Below are 6,880 nucleotides of genomic sequence, written 5' to 3' on the forward strand. Positions count from 1 at the left end.
ATTTTATGTTATTTACGAAGGATTATGAAGAAAAATTTCTAAACATGTTCGTGATAACACGTTCATGATAGTTTTTATATTTTTATATTTTGTATTTGATATTTTTTATTACTTAACATGGATTAACGAAAATAATGATAATAGAGATAAAAAGGAGAATTGGAACGTTCTTTGAGAAATTTATAGAGTCATCTTTGGGAAATGCCTTGAGGCGAGGCCATGAAAAAAGGTGAGAGGAAGAAAGTGTGAAGAGGAATCGAGAAATGCGAGAGGGAGTGAAAACCAACGCGGCGATCGAAAGTTCTCATCTTTATTGCTGAATTCCACGTACTTTTGGGTGGAAAAGTACGGATAGAAATGAGGACATTCCGTTCCCTTCCTCATTCGGATTTGGTTTCACCGATTAAGGATCCTTCTAATCCTTTCAACTTGACTTTGCGTTCTAGAGCTCGTAATGCTAACCCTTTTTTTTTCTCTCGTCTTTTCCCTTTATCTCGTTTCATTTTCTCTACGCTTTTTTTTCATACAAACGACAAATAAATTTTAATAATATAACTTTCGCAATTTAATTTCTTTTAGCACGTAAATATTATATCGTAAAAGAAAATATTAATTTCATAATAATTTTTATATTTAATAATATTAATCTCTTATTATTTAAAATAGTCTTATAGATCCAAATATTATATTATATCTATATATAAATAATGTTTAATTAATATTTCATATGTACGACCCGAAACAGAACGATTACTTTAACAACGTAGTTTTAGTCGTGTAAGAGTAATTCACTTTGCATAATCCCTTCGTCTGAAAGTATACATTGGAATGTCCGAGATTCATTAAATAAAACATCGGCACGGAATTGTTTCTTCAAAAGTTTTCAACTCCTTTTCTAATGTTCTCTGGTGTTCAAATGCGTCGAGTATTTCATTCCCCTTAACAATAAGCTGAAATTACCCAAGCGCTATTGGCGCCTTTCGACGTTTCCTTCGTCGTTTGGAGGGGGTAAGTCGGAATGGTGAGTCAAGGGGGTGGAGGGTGGGGACGACCGACCTGGGGAGCCACATTTTCAAGCGAGGGTAAGACGAGGAGTAGCGATGCTGGCGGTGGTCCTAGTGGTGGTGATAGTGGTGGTGGTAGTACTGCTGTTGCTGATGGTGGTGGTAGTGGTGGTGGAGGTCTAACGTTTGTAAGGGGAATACGTGGGGCTTTGAAAGGAAAGGCGGGGTAACATGATGGCCGCGGCTACCGCCAAAGTAGGGGAAGTAAGACATTTATCCATAAACAAAACTACCAGCATACTATGATAAATTCTACTTAAGCCTTTTAAGAACTCATGATGTTCTATAATTCTTTCCTATAATTTTTGATACTTCTTCTTCATTATTTTATGTCTTGACTTTTATCAGATCGATTTTTTTATACTCGAAGGATTTCTTATTTCAGCAAAAATACTTCAATATTTCAAAATGCATTGCTTTATTTTTCGATTATTGACAAAGCTTAAAGAAACAGCTTGGAAAACATTTGGCTTATTATTCATATCATTAAATAACGATTCGTTAATCTATTTAAAATTCTTCTATTAATTGTTTGGTAAAGGTAGTAAAGCTCATTTGAAATGTCCCCTAGAATGCTGTCGTCCGTTCCAGATGTGAGTAACCCTGCGGTCAACCCTACACACACTTCTGCATTAACTCATGGGTCTGTTCTGTTAATTAATCTCATTAATTTAATATCTTTGTGAGTCTGAATATCATGAGCGCGGAATCATTTTTATCGGGATAAATGTCAATTAAATATGACGTTATAAAATGATATTTATCGATGGTTCGATTTGGCCATTATCTTAATTTTTTTCTAATATTTCTTATCCAGCTCAATTAAACTTTTATCGTCCATTGTTTTGCTTTCTCTTCTATACGATTTAACGATCGAAATTTACGGGTAACAGGGTTGAGATAGTTAATTCTCGATTGGAACGAATAGCTCGAACGGAATCGCTCTCGTTCTTCATTACGCGATAGTGGCAAAGAAATAGAAGGACGGACAGCCTCGACTGGCGAGCTCCGGAAAGGGTTAAAGGCGTTCAGGTACTCAACTCTGGAATTTCGAAGCGGCAGGAGGATCAATGCAGAGAAGTAACGCGCTCTACTTGGTGTATTCGGGCTAGAAAATAGCGTTCGCATTCGATGTTGACTACGGGCGTTCTAACCCTTCGACAACTCGAACGAGAATGCCCTTGGTTGGATGTACATAGCTTTACAGGAAGTCACTCTCTGCCTTCGTTGAATGACCAGCACATAGGTAAGCTACACGTCGCTTGCTTCTATCGGTGGGAATCCCTACGAATGAGTTTTCTCGTGTTTGTACATGTCCACGTAGCTATCTCTACGCGAGTGAACGAACGAACGAACGAACGAACGAACGAACGAGCGAACGAATGGATGAACAGACGGACGGATGGACGGACTAGCGGACAGAGAGCATGGTGGTGGTGGTGGTGGTGTTACTAGTGGTGGTAGCTGCCTGGACAGAGAAATGAGAATAGTGTCGGTCTACGAGCTGAGTGGAGTTGGTGAGCAAATTGCTCAAAGTAATTAATCGCTTTTGCCGGGTTGGCTAGCCACGTTGCCGGCTGAAGCTCATCCAAGGGGTGGCACCAGGTACCCTACGAAAAGCCATCGAAGGACTTGCCCAAAATGGCCGACTTAACGAGTTCGCTGATCTAGGAATTTCGACTTTTTCCATCGATCGACGATGAGAATCTTCTTGCGCTTGATTACTCTTCGATCCGCCCTCTTCGTTCGAACGTGAAATCGTTTGACTCTGATAGTGATAGAGGAAAGATATTTTAGTAGCACATTTTTGAGGATGGAGTTGGAAATGAAAAATCCATTTAATTTCAGTTCATTAGTAATTCATTTTATCATACCTATAAAAAAAAAAAAAAAGAAAAAAAATAAAGTCTTATTTCTTACAATCTTATACTGAGAAATTATAATAAAACTTTTAAAGCAAATTTTCCGTACATATTGAATTAGATACACCGTAATTATCATTCTGATAGCCTTAAATATCTCGTCGATTCACGTGGAGAAGTACCATTCCAGAATAACCTCTGTGCCACGATATTCTCGGTTGGCTATACTAGCGTATTCCGTAACAAGTACGGCATAGAGTAGGGAGTTCTCGTTTTCGTGAAAGAGTCCTTCGACATCGTATGTATATGTCGCGTTGCAGATCCGTAGGAAAAAGAGAAGAAAGAGAGAAAGATATCTAGAGAGAAAGAGAGAGCGCAAGCGCTTTGCCGTAGAGTACTGGAAGGGTGAAAAGAGAGAGACAAAATATAAGGCAAGGATAGGTTGGCTATTTGAGACGAATGTGAGGAACAAAGATAATGAGAGAGAGAGAGAGAGAGAGAGAGAGAGAGAAAGAGAGAGAGAGAGAGGAAGAGAGAAAGAGAGAGGTGGAAAAGGACGAAAGTACTTCATGAAAGAGGGAGGGGAAAAGTGGAGTACGGAAAAGGTGGAAAAGTGCCAGGAAAACTCCCCACCCACGTTGAAAATCTCGAACGTTTGCGACCCTACTGTTAGAAGTCGTTGCCGCGAGCTTTTACGCGGCTAACGCGTCGAAGAATAAGAAGACGAAGAAGAAAGGATTTGAAGAAGACGACTTTACACCTCCGGAAGGCGACTAGTCTACCACTACTACTACTAACACCACTACCACTAGCATTACCAATTTCATTTCCACCACTACTACTCTTGCTTTCTCGAGAGAGAGAGAACTAGGAAGGGTGGTGAGGGGTTTTCCATCCGCGGAGCTGGGCGCGACTAACCTCTATCGATCGTAAGAAGACTTCCACACCTACGATCCTCACACTTCTACCAGGGCAAGCCATTTCTACCGGGTGAATTGTGAGCAAATAAATAACGAAATGCTAATGATCAATATCAATGAATATGCGACAATTATATATTTTGGGGATTTTGGAAGGATGATGATTAAATTGATCGTTTTCTTAAACTATTATAAGTTTTATCTCCGTAAGAAACAAATATCTAGGAATATTTATGAAACGTTAATAAGACTTCCAATCAATTGAGACCAAGAAATGTATTCGATTGTGATTATTTGTATTTTCATTGAATTTTTTCGATACTCTTCCAATACTTCCAGAAGCAAATTATTATTGTTTGCGATCCAATTTTTCATGATCCTATATTATGTCTATTATTTCAAACTTTTACTATCGTATTTTTTACGTTTTATTTCTCTCTTTTTTTCTGTAGCAAATTAAGGGTGGTCACCCGTTGGATCCGACCGAGTTGTTCGTGGGTTTTGTAGTCCGGTGGATTCGTAAGAAGCGAAGCTTCGCCGTAGTGTTCAGCGACATAAGAACGTCGGTGGTTGGTAGAGTAGGGATGAGGAGGTTTTGTAGTGAGGGGTAAGAGGGGAAAGTAAGTTGTATTGATCCTAGGCTGCAGGGGTGGAAAACCAAGCAGGGTTAGTACGTGTTCTTAATCGTCAAGTGACCGCCCACCCTCTCTACTCCTCTACCACCCCCAATCTCCTCCTCTACCTTCTACAGCTTCTCCAGCTTCTCCAGCTTCTCCGCCTTCTCCTTCTTCTCCTCTTTCTGTATCTCTACCTTCCACCTCCAACCTCGGACACATTCGACCAGCTAAAGGGGCTTCTCTTCTCGCCCTTGAGAATCGTCCATCCCCTCGTTTTGCCTTTGCCTTGGCGACGACGCTCGAACTAGGTATTGTCTCGGGATTAGGTAAGGGCTCCGTTCTCCCTTCTTCGCCATTCCAGATATACTCCTGTTTTTGTAGCTAGCCGCATTGTCTCCTCTTTACGATGGTACGTTGGGGAAAAGCAGGAAGATCTTACGTTAATGCGTTCGTTCTTTGATAACGAACCATGACTCGGCTCTATGTTATAATTATTCGTAGAGATATAAATACGTTCTTCTTTAAGAATCTTTTTATCTCTTAATTCATTTATCATTATTAATTTTACCTTTAATAAAATTTTATTTTATTTTATTTTATTTTTTTTAATTTGGAAAAAGATACCATTGCTTCGATTGATAGGTTGGATAATAATTTGATAAAGATAAAAAAATATAAGAATAAAAGTTAGAACATCTACACAACAACGTTGACATAACCATGACCAGTATGTAACTTGATCCTACGAGAAAAGTGCTCGCCAATTTGAGAGACTGACGTGTGTCGGCTAGCATATTACGCCGTTTAAAATTCAAAATGGTGAAAGACATCCGGAGAGATGTCAGCATTAATTGGATTCTGTTGAAACTCGTACGTTATTGTCTGTAACGGTCAGAAATGTAGAACAGTGACGGCGTACGAGTAGGGGTGAAAACGTAATTAACGAGGTTACCTAGCAATTTTTAATCCATGGGTGTTAGATATTCGACATTAGAAAGAAAAATTGCTCTAGGGTGTTTTTAAAATAAACAGTTCACTTTCGTAGCATAACAACTATTCTTTCTTTTAAATATATTCTTCGTTTTACACTTTTATTACTTCTTTTTATGAATGATCAACTTTATCAAGTGGACTACCGTGTCATGTTTAAGACTAGTTCGAAAGTTCGCTGAGCGTCCAGAGATGCTGGACCAGTTTTCTAGGAGAAACCTCTCGCACGACCCTTGGCTTGGACGAAAAGCAGTTCCCCTTCTCGTTCTGAGAGGCAAGTTACTTTACTCTTTTGGAATCCGGAACTCTGCGGTCCAGAGATTCCAGTAGAGGAAGATGTCCCGTGGGAATCGTCTTGGATGTTACTGTGATGTACTACTTCTTTCTGGCATTTTTTTTTTTTTTGTCAAAGAAAGATTCTGGAAAATTCTTTTTCATAGGAATTTCATGAACTGATTGTATTCATTGGTAAAAGCATTTAGGATTTCGAGATGAAAGCTTGCATAGTTTCTACGAATCGTTGTTTCAATCAGTAGGAACAATAATAATGGGTTAGAATTTGCTCTTTTCCTCTTTTCCTTTCTCTCTCTAACTCTAGCTCTTTCAAATCGCAGCAATCGGGGGTGTTTTCACGGGTGCGTTTTCGAATACCATTAACACGTCACAATCGTGAACTCGTAGAATTGACGCTCAAATTTCTCTCCCGTGTGTTCGTGTTCCACGCTAATATTTCGACGGTAGCTCATTGGGCAGCGCACGGTGCACTTTGGCCGCAAACAAACCCCGAAACAACAATTGATTCCGGCAAACATGTCGCGCCGAGTGGACCAGAAGCGTGTAAAACATCGAACAACTGGCTTTTCTTGCTTCCTATTGAACATGGAGGGGTCCGTACTGCCGAAGAAATTTACGGAATTGTATCCGTTCAAGAGCCTTTTTGCGATACTTCCTTCCTGCCACTCAATCTTTCCACTTACCAGAAACTCTTCGATAGCGACAAGGGCATAATTTCATTTGATCGTTAATATCGATAACTTTTTTTTTTTTCTATGCTTATTGATTATTTTGACTTTTTAATGAAATAGATTTAGATATCACCATCATTATATAAATAATGTTTATACTTATATTTACATTTCCTTTTCCTGGTTAATCATATCAAGTTGAAAATGTTTTTACGATAATAAACGTACGTAGTCGTGGACAAGCGAAGTGCGAGCTTTTGTTGGGTAATTCGAGTACAATTTGCCTTTTACGAAGCCATAACTGTAAAAGCGTCACATTCGTCGAGTGAATTGCGATCGTCCAATTGGTCGTTTATTCTAACCTTCGTATTCGTCGTTTGATTTGATCTAGGCGTTCAGAAAGTTCCATTCTAATAAATAACTCCGACTCGCTCGAACCTTATTTTACAATTGAAACAATTT

Source organism: Vespa mandarinia, chromosome 9, assembly GCF_050613455.1.
Source record: "Vespa mandarinia isolate Hongniang chromosome 9, ASM5061345v1, whole genome shotgun sequence".
Taxonomy (NCBI): Eukaryota; Metazoa; Arthropoda; class Insecta; order Hymenoptera; family Vespidae; genus Vespa; species Vespa mandarinia.